This window comes from Montipora foliosa, chromosome 1 (assembly GCF_036669935.1).
Source record: "Montipora foliosa isolate CH-2021 chromosome 1, ASM3666993v2, whole genome shotgun sequence".
NCBI classification, from domain to species: domain Eukaryota; kingdom Metazoa; phylum Cnidaria; class Anthozoa; order Scleractinia; family Acroporidae; genus Montipora; species Montipora foliosa.
The window spans coordinates 48,615,607-48,633,106 of NC_090869.1; positions in this window are offsets into that span (position 1 = coordinate 48,615,607).

The window sequence follows — 17,500 nt, forward strand, 5'->3', positions numbered from 1 at the left end:
TAAGTTAAAAACGTATATCCAACTGCAGTCGCTTTGACAATATTATTTTAATTTTTACTTTCAGCAAGCACTGGCAAATCACGGCCGTGAAAAACATCATTATTGATTTCAAGGACATTCGATGCAAAACTTTCAATTCAACGGCGTAAGATTACGAGTTCATTGCGCATTTTTTTCTTACATGATAACAGCGCAACATTAGGGACGCAGTAAATGTGGTGATTTAGAGTTGTGTTTGCTTCAGCCGCTTTACAGCTTGCTTTGTTTTCAATGAAGTCATTAATTAGAGTCGCTCATTTTACAACAAGTCGAAAGTGCTATTGGCCGTTTTTATACTAGAGACGCATATTTCGTCTGTTTCTATTCAGGCGAAATTGACGATTGGAACAATTAAGAACTTTTAATAATTAGATTAACAATTTTTTTTAACTTTTATGACGCACATTTTTTATTTGGTTGATACATTTCTTTTATTATAAGAAAATACAGTCAAAACAGCAAAAGGAAAAATCCATTACAAGGAACGAACAGGTGACTCTTTGGTTGCGCACTTTCAAATGGAACGACACTTAGGATTAATTTTACTTTTTATAGACCTCCAGACTTTTTCTCTGTCCTCATTCGCATTTGCGGGAAATCTACTAAAAACCAATGCTTTGAGAGAGTTTAGCTTCGTGGCATCGAGGCACTTCTTGCCATAGGTACCATCTGTATTGCTTGATGCAAGTTCCTCCTTCGCAAAGATGGACTGCAACAGTTTCAGAGCACACAAGTGCCGCTCGTTTTCCTTTCCAAGTGTCTCCTGTACTACTTTGACTTTAGAGGGCGTCACGCACGTTCACAACAAGTTCCTCGCCGTTCATATGTGATAGAAATCTAGCACTTCACGTTACACTACACTCTCTTCAGTGAATTCTGTTTAAAATATAAGTGCTACACGGCCAACGTTTGTATAAACGTAACCTTTCCTTGTACTAGTACATGTTAATTGCCGTGACTTTGACATCTTCAGTTCCCACGGCCTGCTCCCGTCTGACCTTGTAGCTCAGTCGGTAGAGCGGCGGAGATCTAACCCGAAGGTCGTGGGTTCAATTCCCACCTTGGTCACAGTTTTTCTCTATCCTTGTGTGGGCCCAGTTCCATCAGTAGGGCTAACGCTCACATGGTTCATATGGGATAGAAATCTAGCACTTCACGTTACACTACACTCTCTTCAGTTAATACTGTCTGCTCAGCTTGTTCAACTTGACTAGAAACAGTTTGTTGGACTTCGGCACCAACACTCACAAGGCCTAAGGTGTCTAAATTAATTGTGCTTAGGTCGTCACAGTCTTCTGATGGTTGGGCAACAGTAAGCAGTGGAGTGATCTCCTCTTCGAATTCTGTACTGTTTATCTGATATCAAGGAAAAAGATAATATTAGCAGTTCACCAAGAATAGCATAAGTAAGGTAAGTCGAGGTCATCTATGTTTAACCATGGCAAAATTCATTCAGGAACAAAAAGTTCGGAAACATAAAATCCAAAATGTATTATCACTGTTTATAATCTAAAATGCATTATTTACAATTCTAATAACAATGGTATGATTGCTAACCATATTGAAACCCGTTTTCCACGGATGCAGTGCGTTATTGGTCATTAATGGTACTTATCTAAGAGGTGCTTTGAATTGAGTCAGAGATTCTGCTTGCCTTAATTTTTCAGGAAGGCTACTCCAGAGAACACTAGCACCACTGCAACGAAAACTATCACAAATATAATTTGTGCGTGGCTGTGAAATAGCGAGTTTTAAAAGTAGAATCTGATCCACTTATAAATTTTGAACTTAAGGACTCAAGGGCAAGGCGTTTAAAATATTTTGAAGACCATTAAGGCTTTCTGAAAGTCACCTGATTACTAACATATTTCCAATTTAGACTTCTGAACAGTTGTGGTGCATCAGTGCATCAGCTTCATAGTTTGAGAAAGTTAGGGCCCGCGCTGTTGAAACACGGTTGAATTGAAGGTTTGTAAATGAGTTAATATGCAATGTTGCCGGGAGAACAAATTGCCTGACACGTTTGATGGCTGACATGTTCTGTCTTAAAGCAATTAACCCTTCTAAATCAATCCTTAAAATTTCGAGTAAAAGTCTTCTTACCATGGAATATTGATTTAGAGGTCGCTCCTCCAACAACTCGAGGCGAACATCCAACTTGAATATTGCGTTACCCACATTTCTCTCAACATCTTGCATCGCGGTCAAAAGTTTACTTTCTGTTTGAATTATTGAACTGTCCAATTTCCCCAACATCTGAAAGAAATACAACGCAATGCTTAGTTTTATAATTAGCATGGCTCAATACAAAGGAATAACAGTATTTTTGTGTGATTTAGAAACTACCGAACTCTGCAAGTTTCTGTATTTCTTTAATCATAATTCAATTCGAACGTGAGCACTCGCTCATGGATAAAGGTTTCATAGATGTCTTGTTGAGAGCAGTGCGATTATGGCTAAATCGTAGAATAGTATACACCGATTTAGGGGTACTATTATCCGATTTAACCACTTCAGTTTTTGATGTTTTACGAATATACCGTCCTATTCTTCCTATTCTACGATTGTACTTTCAGTACACAAATATCAAGTGTTACTCTTTTATTGGACTTTTATTAGGTTACATAATAAAACAAAGCAGGATGTTCCAGCATCTCACTCTATTCCCTTTGATCTCACGCTATTTTTGACTCACAAAGTAGGAAAATTGGAAACTTACCACTTAGAGCAAGGATCTCCGCGTCAACTCTCTTTCCTTCCCAATTGACATGGACAGTAAGTCCTTCCCTGTAGTCAATATCTTTCTCCACAATGAAACGTGTGGGCGCGATGCCAGTTTTTTTTTCTTCAGGGAAGACAAATAACGCCTTCGAGGCTCGTTTGCTTGTTTGCTTGCATAGTTTTCGGAGAGGCATTCTTTGGCTGTATCAACTGAATTACGGTTCGATCAACACAAATGTGGGGCACTGAGCTGATTAAGCTAGCACAATATAATTTAGCTTTTATGTAACGCGTGCTCCTTAAATTGCGAAGCTGAAGGACATGTGCATTTAAAATGCCACAGTTTCATTGGATAACTGAGATTTTTAATTTTACGCTCAAGTTGTTTAAGCGATAAGTAACTTGTAAGGTCACAAAGTTCCATATCATTACTTTGGGTAAACAATAAGATTGTTTTAATGATACACCTGTGGGGCACTTGACAAAATGTGAGAATTTCTCAACTGCAATGGAGTATTGTTTCAAGTCAGTGAGGCCATTGATCCGACAAAGCAGTTTTGCTCGCCCTAATACCAACCCTGACAGGTTTGAAAAAAAAAATCGAGATGAACATCCATGGAAAATCGACTTTACCTGTGTGCAGGCCTCTTCATACGAGACCGGTTTCCGAGATCTCGCCTCAACTTCTAAGTCCTTTGTAAACATTTCGATCACGGTTTTCAAATGAGAGGGTGGGCTGGCTCGGTTGCCGAGATCTCGGTTTTTCAAACCGGGATATCAGTGAGCGGGCTGGAAATTTTGCCATATAAACACTTCAGCCTGGTTACTGGGCTGAAAATAACACAACGCATTTTCGTGATAGACAGGACATTATACCGAGTTTTTACTTCTACTTTTCTTCGACAATGAAGCTTGGGATAGTTTCATTTGATAGTTAATGTAAAGTCAAAATGTATCTGAGGTTGCTTAATCAACAAAAATCAAGAAATTCTCGCCGGCCTTGTTCGTATGATTTCATGCCTGAATGATCACGTCACCACTAACTTTTTGTCTTTTTCAAATTTTCATCTCGCAAAGCGGGCTGAAAGTTGCGATATGAACAGAAAACAATTTCATCTCGGTATAAACCGAGCCAACCCAGTCAACCGGGATCATGTGAAGAGCCTTTGAGTCAGCGAATCTACTTCAGTGCCGGTAAAATAGCCTGTGTATATCCACTAATGAAAGGCTACAGATCGACAAATAATTATTTGAAGATCATGTATCCAAGGAAGCGAAAGAGAGCGATGAGAGAGCTTTGTAGTGACGCACTACAAACCAAACCAAGCAACCACAAACAACTTGAACAATTAGCATCAGGCATGTTTCTTTTAACCCTAAGCGATCGTGACGACGGTTATAGCTAAAAACCTTTTTGAAGCGCAACAAAATAAATAAATATAGATAACAAGCATAAGATTCGATGCGAAATCAATCCATTGATCGATGAGTGATCAAGCAAGAAACACCGTATGACGCTTAATTATCTCGAGTCCTTTGAAAGAATGATTCGTTTTTGGTTTTACGGTGTTGTTTGAACGACTAGACGCTTCTGCAAACGAGTGGTATGTGATATTTATCACACGGTTGCCAACCTGGTTGAAACGAGTGGGCAGTTTTTTTTACACGGCTGACCAGGTCGGTCGCATGAGTGAGCCAAGCCGTGAGAACGCCTTAAAATTAAAACTGCACGGGTGTAACACGGCTTCCACACGGAATTCCGGTCATACACGGAAAGTCGTTAGTGTACGTTTTCGCGTGAGAGGTCATATTTGTCCATCATCTGCCATAAAACCACGACTACGTAAATTTCAGGATATCAACTGACACAAACTAGACTGCAAGAGTTCTCCATTTTGCTCTAAGCTCAGGGGATAAAAGTGAAAATAACGAGTGCAATGTGTGAAAGCTGCAAGTCGCGAGTAGTGCATCGTGAGCGACATTGTGTGCGCCAAATTTTAGAAAATACGTATCGACAGATAAAATTGAGAGGTTATACTGTTTTTGTAAAAACATTTTGCCAGTCGAGGCGAATTTCTTTTCCTTGCCATTTTCAGCTGAAAAAATATTGTGCTTACCTTACAGGGACTTTTTTTTCCCTTAAGCTGATCCCTTAACAAAGCACACTCTATTCCAGCTGCTGTTTAAGGATGCTGATTTCGCAAGATTTCTTTGCTACATGTGCGCTGCGGTTAGCAAGCCACTCCACCTCCCTATCTTCTTGTTCCAAAACGAACTTATCGTACGGGTGTTCCGGCGGTGACTGAGGCTTGGGTTGAGGTGGCGTCAAAGCTGGGGTTTTGTTTTTCGGCCTTACCTAAAGGTCATCACAATTCAATTTACCAAACAATAGACTACTAAACCCAGCCCTTTTGACCAGGATATACCTCTTACTAACTGAGTTCAAGGTCTGTACTGTAAGTTACGGACCAAGTTTTTTCCCCAGGTGCGAAGCGCGCGGGCCATAAATTGAAGGTGAAAAACAAGGATCCATAACTTACGGTAGGGACCGAGCAAAACGAGGTTATTAAGATAATTATTTATTATATTTCTCTTGTGTGTCTGAAGGGTTCGGAAACGTGATTTCTATTGACGTGGAACGGCTTCAAGTTTCTGACACAACTCGAACGCAAAACGAGTCATTTAAAATTATTGTGAAATGACTGTTAATCTTTCGCCGGATAGGGTTTAATGCACAATCTCAGAAGTGAAAAAAGTTTTAAACTTTCACTTGCCAAAAACTGTATTTAAGATCGAACGAATCCAACATAATCGGCCTGGAACTTTTCGAATTTTTGCATTCACAACGCCTCAGTTGAAAAAAAAGTCTAGGAAATTATCAGAGCACAGGCTAAGAAATGTAAGTTTCAATATGCTTGATTGCCGAATTCTTGATCCTATAGCAAGCGTGCTAAATGATCTAAATCTTTTAGATAATTTGTACTTGAGAATAATTTTATTCAAACTCACATTTCTGAGAGATCTCAGTCGGACAGTCATCAAAAATCTTTTACAAAATGGAATAGAAACTTAAGGAATCAATTGCATATTTGACTAAGCGAAAATATCCTGTGTGCAAGAGGGTTCTTTGTGGGAACGGTGAACCACTGAGCGAAGTAAGCCGCGATCGGTCTCGCTAAGATCACCATTTATATATTGCTCACCAATGGTGTCTTCGACCCCTAAAAAACGCTATAGCACTCAGGGTAAAGCAAGAACTACATTTTGTTTAGACTGTTAGACTATAAGCTACAATAATTTCATTTAGATCATCTCTACCTTGTCTGGCCATGGGACTTCCTTTTTTGGCGGCTCAGTGCTCCAACAGGTTATCCTCACTCCACTCTAGGTCTTTTGACTTCAACACATCTTTGTCTTCTGCAATAACAAATTGTAAATGCAACTATTAGTTACATTACTTGTATTTGTTATGGTCACATTAAACTGTTTTAACCAGTTCAGTTACAAAAGAAAAATAAGCAGTTTTAACTGCAAAAGAATAGGGACCTCGTATTCAAGACGATGGCGACGTCTGCGACCGATTAAGGCTGGATTGGAGTCTGCGTTTTCCTGCCAAAATAGAAAAACGTTTACCTTTCGCGATGGCAACGTCGTCATTTGTCTCTTGCAGTTAGCAAACAAAAACTCAAAGGCTGAATATGAATTCATTTAAGAACGTTTGGGAATCGCTCTTACTCTACTTAGCTATGTTAACAATGTCGTTTCTGATAAAGAGTTGGTCCTTCTTTATGACGCTTATTAGTCCAAGAATCCCGACTTTAGTTACCAGCAATATGACCCATTCAATCTCGATAACATCGATTCAGCCGAAAGTGAAGCAGAGTTCCGCATTGAAAAAACTGACCTTCCTCGCCTTGCTCAAGCACTGCAATTGCCTCCCACTTTCTACTGTCAACAAAGGACTGTCTTCGACAGTATGGAAGGATTGTGTATGCTTTTGAAAAGAGTGTCCTACCCCTGTAGGTACAGTGATATGATTCCTCAATTTGAGAGACCGGTATCTGTTTTAAGCCTTATAACAAATCACACCTTAGACTACATTTACGAAAACCACGGTCACCTAATAAACAGTGGAATGGAAATATCTTAAATCCTCGTGCCCTACTGAACTAAGCTGATTCCATCTCAAGGAAAGGAGTTCCGCTCAACAGTTGTTTCGGATTCGTCAATGGAACCGTCAGGCTGATCTCCAGACCAGGACATGATCAGAGAGTTGTTTACAATGGACATAAAAGGGTTCATTCCCTTAAATTCCAATCGCTGGAGTTGCATAATGGATTAATTGGAAATATTTTTGTGCCAGTAGGTAAGTATGCATGAAAACAAATTTTCTCAGTCGATTGATGGTCTCAATCAGACCCCTTAATTTTGTACTCTTTCTGTCTAAGGAGGATAGCTTAGTGAGGCAAAAATATAATTTTCTGTTTTGCAATCAGACAATTGATGGAGTGTTCTTGTAATTCAGAGGGATGCAAGCACGATGCAGGCATGTTGGCTGACTCAGGACTTCTTACTAATCTTCAGAGATTTGCAATTTCTCCAACTGGTCAACCCATGTGCATCTGTATGGGGACCCAGCATACCCTCTAAGGGTACACCTCAATGATGAAATGGTATATGAAATGAATCATATATGAACTGAAGGGTACACCTCCAAGCTCAAGGCTGTCTTACTCCACAGATGCAGGCCTACAATGACGCGATGAGTGAAGTATAAGTTTCCGTTGAATGGCTTTTTGGCGACATTATTAACTCTTTTAAATTTCTTGATTACAAAAACAATTTAAAGATTGAACTCAGTAGTGTGGGAAAGATGTACGTGGTATGTGCACTGCTTGGAAATGCGGTCACTTGCCTTTATAAAAACAAAACTTCACTTTTTTTCGAGCTTGACCCTCCGATTCTGGAAGAATATATCCAGTAACTTATAAAGACAATTTTTATTAACCTAAAAAATTGTACAAAGTCAGTCATGAATGGAATGGCGCACGTGAAATATTCGAACTCAACATTATATTCAGGCTGCAAACAATTAGCTATAAAATTCGAGACTGAAGCTCAATACAGTAAGGTGTAAGAGTCATTGTCAAATTCATTGACAAATTTAAATTTCCAAAACTTTAACTGGGTTGAAATGTTTTAACTGGCATGCGTTAACGAATTTGCAGCATGTAATTTCATTTGGTAAACAAGGCATTGTTTACAAATAAACTCGTCCTAATTTCACTTCTCAAGCAGTTTCTCGACAAGTGATATGAAAGCCTGATTCATCTGCTGCTGTTTTAACATCATGGCTTGCATCGTTTCCTGCTGTTTTTCCTGTTCCTTTCGTTTAATGTCCAACTCTTGCCGGAAAAGTTCCCTTTCAGCGTTAGCATTTTTGCGCAAGAAATCCACAAGCGGTTGTGCACATCTCTTGCAGCCTGAGGTTGTTGGCTGTTCCTCATCAGTCATTCCTCTCGAAAAGTTTCGCTTTTTTGTTTCCCCCACACTCTCCATGGCTTTGTTCGTTATGTCTTCTACTTTATCTTTGTCTTGTTGAACTGATAGACGGTTGTCATCTGGTTTGATGGTATCCTCTCTCTCGATCAACTCTTGTATTAGAACTTCCTTCTTTGTCAGATCTTGACCACTGGCCACCTCCTCCTTTCTGATCTTTCACCTAAATTTTCGTCGAAGCAATACCTAACACCTCTCTTGTCTTTGATGCAAACCTGTGGCGAGTCTATCTGATTAAGCTTTTCAACTATAGAATCCCATGCATCTCGTCGGCCGATGCTTCCTTTCTTGAAAGAAAATACATCACTGACAATAATTTCCCTCAGCATCAAAACGTCGTGCTCATTGGTCCACTCCATAGGCGCTCTACATAAAGTATAAAACACAAAAATTAGCAAACAACACATATTTGAGCATTCCGCCGAGTTCCTGGCCGTCCTTGCAAGGCCAAGTCTTCAGTAAATCGAAGGGAAGTTCTTTATAAGCTTCATTTGACTTCACCAAGTCTTCACTTTACTCACTTACCTCCTTGAAATGAAGTCCAAATTGTGTAAAATTCCTCTTAACACTTATCAGTACTAACATGGCTACTCAAAGCCACACAATCTTATCATTTAGTAGGTTAGCTATCAACGTAAAACAAGATTGTTACAGGTACAATTTACTAGATTTTACCTTAACTTAACTCGTTAAATGAACTTAATTTGTTGTCGTTGTTCATGTTTACAGCCATGCCTCGGAACTGAAAGTTAAGATTACATTTGAACACATTATTAAGCCGAAAACTCAGGTTAAATTCCAATTTTATATTGCCTAGTTCGTTTTGAAGTCTTCGGAAACCAAATGAGAAAGAAATGGTAGATATTTAATGGGTAAAAGCAAAAAATGTACTCACGTTTTGTGGACAACGGGAAACTCGCTGTTCTGTCATCCGCACGGAGAGGGAACGGCTTCCCGCTGAAATGTAAGACGTCTACTGGAAATAAATTTGACTTCCGGTTGCTGTCTCCATAGCAAAAATCTGTGTTGCTAATTGTCCCTGATGATATTGTAAGGGACCTGTCAAGAACTGTGAAGGCAATATGCTAGGATCGATGCGAATACATGTATACGATTTTCAAGGTTCTACTAACTTTCAGTGATGTACTTAATATCACCGTAAATACTTTTAGGGCAACTTACCATTCAAGGCCACTACAGTATTTCAGCGAGGACCTTTTTTCCTCGCCAGTTTACTGACTCACTTTCATTCGCTCTGTTAGGTCTCTGTCTTTTTCAACAATAAGCCATGTTGGTGCTATCCCAGTTGAATTTTCATCAGGGAAAAAGAACAAAGCTTTAAGAGGACGCTTGTTTGAGTCTTTACACAACTTCCTTAACGACATTACGAAATCAAGTATCTGATGCTCGCTTAACACTTCGGTACAACTGCGAAAGGAAATCAAAGTCCTTTTATACCCACTTGATGAAAGCGGAGGGATCAAAACTCCCGCCCTTCAATTGGCGGGGTAGTTTTCTTTTGTTAGGCGATATTTACATGCTTAGCTCCTGGGAATGTTTACATCTAAATTAAAAGACTGAGAAATGTATTTAATTGTTTTGTAAATTTTTAGCATGATGCACTTTTTATGACTAAGGGTTTGAATCGCAAATTGTTTTCAATTTGACGGAGCCACGTACGCTTTTAGCGAGTTGAAAAATGGAGAAGCCTGCAAAGGACCTTTTTATTTTTCTTGGGTGGTAGTGAATTAAAGCAACTAAAAATTTTGTTAAAGTTGTATTCAACAACTTTTCAATTTGTTTATGGACTAGTCAAGCACATCCAGAGAATCTAAAAGATATACCTTTGACGCTCCATGGTTGAATGCACCAAATTGTTAAAGGGCAAGCAGTAAAATGAACTGCTACTGTAGTCCCATAATCGATGTATGAAGACTCTTCATACATTCAAAGGGTATGAACCCTTTAAAAAGGGCAAGCAGTAAACTGATCTGCCACCACGGTCTACAGTCCCCTTGTTGATGAACAAAAATTGTTAAAGGGCAAGTGGTAAAATGAACTGCCACTGCAGTCAGCAGTCCCGTAGTAGATGAATGAAAATTGTTCAAGGGCTAGACGATCTCGTAAAAAGTGTAGTTAAGCGAACCGCCACATGAAAGGTAAAATTTTACGAGAGTGCTTAGGCCTAATCACTGAAACAAGCACTTAGGCTTAATCAGTAAACGAGTGCTTTCTTCTTCATGTGATCTCGTGCATAAGGGACAAGCTCAAGTTCATAAACGGGAATAAATGTCCTACTGAAAACAAACTGTCACCGCAGTCCCGCAGTTTTTAAGTAAGACATTTTGTGGGCCGGGTATTCAGCAATCTACCCAGAGTTTGCAAAATATCGAATAGCAGAGTAACAAGACGAGGATGTTACTGCGCCTTTCAATAACATGCGGACTTTAAAATTCAAAGCGCAACCCGCAAATGACTTCTTTTCTTCACACAATCTCATGAAAAGTGCAGTTAACAGAACCGTAAATGAAAGCTAAGGAGCTTCTAGACTGCAGAATACCCAGTTTAGGAACAGAGTTATTTATATGAATATCATTTTCTCTACCATGCCACTGCAGACTGCGGGACTGCGGTGGCAGTTTTTAAGTGAGACATTTAGTGGACGCAAAAGCAGCATTGATAAACATGACAGCTGTGACAATTTTTTAAATAAGATACTTAGTGGGCCGGGTATTCTAGCCCGAGTTTGCAAATATTGACTTTTAAATTCAAAGCTCAACCGACAAATGCGTTTTAAGCTACTGTCAATCAAATGTTGGGCGAGCTTTCAGCAGCTCCTCCCAGCTTTCGACTATGTTTTATAAAGTGCGCTCAGCCTTTTTAATTGATTTGATTTTTGCATGCTTGGCAGTAGTCGAAAAACCTTTTTGTTGGTTGAGCGTTGAACTGTAGAGTCCACGTGTTATTGAAAGGCGCAGTAAAAGCGCGAGTGTGGAAGTAAGAAAAGACGTTATTGCACACAATTCTTTAATAAGAATACAACTATTCCTAACGAATACTGAGCATTATTTACAAATGCAAGCTACACTGTTAATGTCATTGAAAGTTCACGGTGCTGGAGCTATGAGGTCTTCAGTTCCTGGTTTACAGAACTGCCTTATTCAGCGGTAGAGATAGTTCTTATGTTCCACAGTCAGTTTACGTTCATCGGGATTGATTTCGTTAGGGAAGGTCAAAGAAGATGGAAAATGACATTTCTCTTGAACAACATAAACGATTGTTCTGGACTTGACACAAATTCTTTGAAGAAGACCACTCCAGGGTTTTCCTGTGAAAAGCGGAAATGATGAAACTTGATAATGTTCGGAAACTTCTCGAAGTATTGTCCTAGGAATGAAATCCAGTCGTATATGGAAACAATCACTCTCCTATGGTGCGTTCCTATGAGTTGAGCTGGAAGTCTCAACCAGGCGGGCAAATTTTTATAGTGACGACACATAGTTGACTTTGTAGGCGTTGTTTATTGTCGAAATTTTGTGTGACTGGCGATAAGAAACGAGTAGGTAATGGTGTGATACAGATTCATCATAGTTCTCCATGCCAGGTACAACAGAAAGTAGTTATTTTTATTCTGTCCGGCACAGTTATCAGCATTCAGATGCACACCCGTTTCTTTTCTCCCAATCCATGTGTTTTGAAGTAGTAGTGAACGTAACTGATAGTTGTATTGGCTCCTGTGCCAGTAGAAGAGGCCTCGTCTGTGGTAAAATTCACCTGTCTGGGTAAGCCCTCACAAATAACACCAAATAGTCCACATTTTCTGGGAGTTTTAAAATATATTGGCCCAGGTTGGAAGAGATATGTCCAGAAATGCATGCAATCGCAAGAATAACAAATATAACAAAACATTTGTTAAGTATGAACGAAAATAACAAATATAGCAAAAATAACATATGAAGCAAAAGGCAGGAGCGTTAATATAAGGAAAATAACAAAGGAAACAAGCCACAGCAGCAAGAATAACAATTCTTAGAGGGAGACAAGAGAAGGCCCGGGCCACACAAATATAACGAAAATAACAAATATAACGAATATAGCGAAAAATAACAAATAAAGCAGACAGCAGCAGCAACAATAACAATTCTTCAAGCAAGAGAAGGCAAGGGGGCCCCAAAAATATGACGAAAATAACAAATATAACGAATATAGCGAAAAATAACAAATAAAGCAGACAGCAGCAGCAACAATAACAATTCTTCAAGCAAGAGAAGGCAACAGGGCCCCACAAATATAACGAAAATAACAAATATAACGAATATAGCGAAAAATAAGAAATAAAGCAGACAGCAGCAGCAACAATAACAAGTCTTCAAGCAAGAGAAGGCAAGGGGCCCCACAAATATCACGAATATAGCGAAAATAACAAAGGTTAATAAAGGTTAACTTGATTATGTGTTTGTCTTTCATATAAATAACCAGGCAGCAGGACTTTCCACCATTATAATAAGCTTGTGTACATATTTTTAATGACGGGCCGACAACCGGGTACGCCAATTATTTTGCATTCGCCACATTATTTGTATCATACACGACTTTGCCTTATAAAAACAAGGCGACAAAAGGAAGACAATAGAAGAGCTCATACATACATGTACTAATGAATCATTTTTGCAATTGTTTTCATGCTCGTTTGCACGTGATTTGTATGCAGGTTTTTTGCGTACATTTGGTTTGCTTATCGCCGAGTTGCATTGTGTAATGATCACTCCTGGAACTTTGTATGCTATATTTAGTGGATTATTAGTTCTGTTATTTCTCAATCTTTCGTATTGCCTTTGTTAATCCTTAATGGGTTGGTGAATGAATAAACAGAAATAAATATTGTCACCCGGACTTCATCAGTGATGTGGCGGGAATTATTTTGGCAGGACGCAATGTAAGTACTAGTTGATAATCAACACAAAGGGCACATTAATTAATACAGTATACGCCAATAACACTTAAAACGGAACGCAAAGCTTTCAATTTGGGCCAGTGACTAATAACTTAGCCCCTATTGCGTTCGATAGAACGCAGTTCCAATGCAGACTGAAGTGAGATTTTTGGGACAACCCGTGCCTCGATCTTCAGACTCCAAATTGTGCAAATAGTGCTTATAAACAGTATGTACGTCTAAGCACCCATTTTAAATCCTTTCACTTTCAGTAACTGCGTGGCTCGCATGTTTAGTGAATTGCTCGCATGTTGACTCCTATTTACTCGAATGGTTCACAGCCATGGCTCGCACAGGTCGCAAGCATGTTGTCCATACTCGTGTTAAGATAGTACAGGTACCGGGCAGTGTTATTCTCTGGGATGTTCGTTAACCATAATGAGGGCACTGATTGCAGTGTTGTACTGTAGTTTGGCATCACTCCATCAGCTGCCAAAATCTCCTATTCTAAACCATAAAATGCTAAATCTCGTTGGCTTAATTTTTTTTTTTCAATATCGTTCCCTTGATTTAGTGTATATTTGAGGAAACCCCTCCCTTGCTTCATCTTTTTGCTACATTTGTTATTATTGGCAGGAAAGCCAGGAATAAAATTAATTAATTTTTCTGAACATGACATGAATCTGTGTTGTAGTCTGTTTTGAAAATTTGCACCAGATGCCCACCTTTAGCCAACTGACAGTACCGTAGAATTCCAAAGATAACGTCTTCCCGAAAGTAGTGGCCCTTCGACAAATATTACTGAACTCCAATAAAACTGTATGCAATATTTCAAGCAATACTTTAGATCGACCTACAATTCGATTTAAAAAAGTATTTAATGTAAACAATTCGCTAGGCAGCTGGCTAGGGTCTGGTGTTAAACTTGGATGATGGCATGCTGTTGCGAAAAACGGGGAAACTATATGCGGGAAAAAGATAAGAGCATGCCAAAACACTAATAACGATGTTGCTAAGTGCAAAACTGGCATTAGTGGCTTAGAAATGGAAAACTACACTACTTTGCAAATGCTCTCATGTAAAGTACTTCGTAAGCATTGGAATGAACGCAGCATCCGTAGGTGACGAATTTCGTATGTTGCTAAAACGAGTTACATCCGATTGACGTTTGAAATTTCCGAACAAAGTAGTTATAATACGGTGCATGGAGAAGGCACAAACAAACAAAAGAGAAAAAGCACCTTTACACACGTGAAACATTTTGATATGAACCCTTCTTGGGAGTAACTGCAGAATACCCTGCCACTCGAACAAAGTTCTGCCTAGCTGGTTACGCGGTACAAGAAAACTAATAAATTCAAGTTGAAGTATGTAATGTATTCAAGTCAAAATAAATTGCAAATTGAAAATGGCTAGGCTTAGAGGCTGGCTACGCGGTACGTAGTGAGATAATCATGTGAAAAGTGTACTTAACCCTTAACCCTAACCCTAACCCTAAACTCTAACCCTAACCTAAACCCTAACCCTAACCAAACCGGAAATTGAAATCTAAAATGTTAAGAGAGTGCTTAGGCCTAATCACTGAAACAAGCGCTTAGGCTTAATCTTTGAACAAGTGCTATTTTGTTCACACGAACTCGTGAAAAGTGTAGTTAAGCGAACCGTACAATGAAAGCTAAAATATTAAAGAGACTTTACGCCTAATAACTGAAACGACTTAAAACGAATATGGATATTGTGCGCGATTGCGAGCCGTGCGAGCCATGGCTGTGAACCATTGGAGTCCATATTCGAGTCAACATGTGAGCAATTCAACTTAACATGCGAGCCACGCAGTTACCGAAAGCGCAACGATTTAAAATAGGTGCTTACAGTTAAATAATCACCTTCCTTTGTTATTTTCGCTATATTCGTTATATTTGTTATTTTCGTTATATTTGTGGGGCCTCCTTGCCTTGTCTGCCCCTAAGAATTGTTATTCTTGCTGCTTCCGGTTGCTTGCTTTGTTATTCGCGCTAAATTTGTTATTTTCGTTATTTTTGTTATATTTGTAGGGCCCCTTTTGCTTGTCTGCCTTGAAGAATTGTTATTCTTGCTGCTGCCGTTTGCTTCACTTGTTATTTTTGCTATATTTGTAATTTTCGTTATTTTTGTTATATTTGTAAGAGAGAACATGAGTTAGACCTTGCTAGAATAGCAGCAATGAATGGTGATGGTCTTACTGCAGAAAGAGGTGACAGAGAGGATCGGGCTAAATCACCTAAACTCCCCCCGTTCGTTGATGGCAAAGACGATTTGGACGCGTATTTGCAGAGGTTCGAGAGATTTGCCGAGACAGCTAAGTGGAAAAAAGATGGATGGGCATCAAAGCTCAGTGCTCTGTTGTCTGGACGGGCACTAGAAGTGTATTCACGTCTATCGGAGGATGCAGCTAAGGATTATGACAAGGTAAAGATTGCGTTAATGAAGAGATATGACCTTATCGAAGACGGCTATCGTCGAAAATTTAGAGCATCCAAACCAGAAGTTGACGAAAGTCCGGAGCAGTTTATTCTGCGACTGGACAGATACCTGTTACGGTGGCTAGAGCTTTCGAATACTGCACGAACCTTTGATGGTCTTGGACCTGGACTTGATCATGAAAGAACAATTTATTGACTCTTGCCCTAAGGATTTGGCAATTCACCTGCGAGAAAGGGCACCTGAGACTCTGGCAAAGATTGCGAAGATCGCTGACCAGTACTTGGAGGCTCATGCTAAACATTTGTTCAGCTCAGCGAGCAGAAAGCCAACAGTGCAGCCTGACAGGGAAGAGGCCAAGAATATGCAGATTAATCCACCAGCTCTGCATTGCTTTAAGTGCAACACCCGAGGTCATAAAGCCGTCAACTGCCCAACCCTAACAAGAAAGTGTTTCCTATGTGGCAAGCAGGGGCATGAAGCTAGAAACTGTCGATCAGGTGGACGCAGACCAGGAGGACAAAGTAAGGATGGTAACCCTGTGCAGCGTGGACAAGTGAGTGCCAGTTGTCTAGTTCAGCCACCTGAGGTTAAACCTACTGATGAAGAAGTTAAGGCCTGTATTAAAGATGATAAGCTGCTGTTAGCCTGTGGTAAGAAGATTCCATTGTTGAGTAGTGCTTGTGTTGAACCGTTGACTGGAGTGAGAAGTAAAATGCCTGTTGTGAAAGGTGGAGTTGGAGAGAAGCCTGTTGATGTCCTGAGAGATACTGGTTGTAGTGGAATTGTAGTAAAGAGGGACCTTGTGTCTGAGGATCAGTTTACTGGTGAATTTCATGTTATGCTGCTCATTGACAATACGGCAAGGAAAGTTCCCATCGCAAAGATTGATGTTGATACACCTCATCTCAAGGGCCAAGTGGAAGTGCAGTGTCTTCCCGATGCTGTTTATGATTTAATTATTGGTAATGTACCAGGCGCAAGAGCTGCTGACGACCCAGACCCAAGCTGGCAAGTTCCTGTACAAGAAGCTTGTGCTGTAACCACGAGAAGTCAAGCTAAGAAAGCTGGAGAACATATTCCGCTGAAGGTACCGGTTACGAAGGAAAGTCCTGTAGTTGATAGAGAAAAGCTCAAGCAAATGCAGCGTGATGATGAGAGTCTACAGAAATTTTGGGAGAAAGATGACGTAGTTGTGAGAGGCCAGGCTGAGACTTCATTTGAAGTGAAAGGTGGAGTTCTGTACCACGTCTACAAGCACCCTTATTTGAATGGAGGTAAACCCCTGAAGCAGGTTATGGTTCCTGTGCAGCTGAGAGGTCGAATAATGGAACTAGCGCACGGATCGATCATGGAGGTCACATGGGAATAAAGAAAACAACTGATAAGATTCAAAGCGCGTTCTATTGGCCAGGTATTCAAGGGGACATGACTCGTTATTGCAAGTCCTGCAATGTATGTCAGAAGACAGTTAACAAGGGTTCCGTACCGAAGGTTCCCCTAGAGAAGATGCCATTAATTGACAAGCTGTTTAAGAAAGTAGCAATCAACCTGGTTGGACCTATTGTTCCCCCGAGTGAGGACGGTCATAGATATATATTGACATTGGTCGACTTTGCAACTCGTTAGCGTGAAGCTGTCCCGCTGAAGAACATTGATACTGAGACTGTGGCAGAAGCGTTGGTGGATATCTTTAGTCGTTTTGGAGTGCCTGAAGAGATCTTGAGTGACCTTGGTACGCAGTTTGTCTCTGAGTGTATGAAGGAAGTGACGCGGCTTTTGGGCATT